The sequence below is a fragment of the Macadamia integrifolia genome, unplaced genomic scaffold, assembly GCF_013358625.1.
Source record: "Macadamia integrifolia cultivar HAES 741 unplaced genomic scaffold, SCU_Mint_v3 scaffold1128, whole genome shotgun sequence".
NCBI classification, from domain to species: Eukaryota; Viridiplantae; Streptophyta; class Magnoliopsida; order Proteales; family Proteaceae; genus Macadamia; species Macadamia integrifolia.
In genome coordinates, this window is record NW_024868093.1 from 38,477 (window position 1) to 39,248 (window position 772).

Consider the following 772-nt stretch of genomic DNA (forward strand, 5'->3'; position numbering starts at 1 on the left):
ATGACAAAAGCAACCGTACTTGATTTTACGGTTTGGTTTAAAAAAAAAAATTTGACAAAAGCAACGTACTGGCTTTTACGGTTTGGTTTAAAAAAAAAAGTGACAAAAAGTAAAAGGTAAGTACGGTTTTATTTGAAACTGTGTTTTGGTTGTTTTAAGATAAAATAACATAAAAAGTGTCATGAGTTTTAATTGGTTGACTCATAACAGAACCATAAAGCATAATTATTTACAGATTTACTTTTTGTGACATTTGGTTTAGTCACTAGCACATTAAATATATAATTTTGTTATTTCATATTAATTCTTGTGCTATTTGATTCAGTCACTATAGAGAATTATTATGCAACCCATGATGTTGTTCTGATCTGTCATAATAGGAACACTTATGATTTTATATATTAAAATTTTATGTGCTTTTGTTTTTCATATTATTATTCAGTAATTCTTTGATGGAAAATTATTAAAAATATAATGGGCATACAGTTACAATCCAGATCTATAGAGTTTTCGTAACTTTAGAGATTAGACTTCCACTTAGTGGGCTAATTCCTAAAGATGCAAAATCACTATAGATCATCCAGTTGGATTGCAGTCAAGAAAGCCATATGACGAACGATGTGCTCTTGCCAACACAGGTGAGTCTTCGTTTGGTCGGTTTTGCTTGATGGTGTGAGAGTGACGTTTTGAGCTTCACTATTTTGGAGGTTCTTGTCTTGCCACCACAGGTGACGGAATCTACAATATGGTGTTGTTTTTTGGGCGTCTCGCC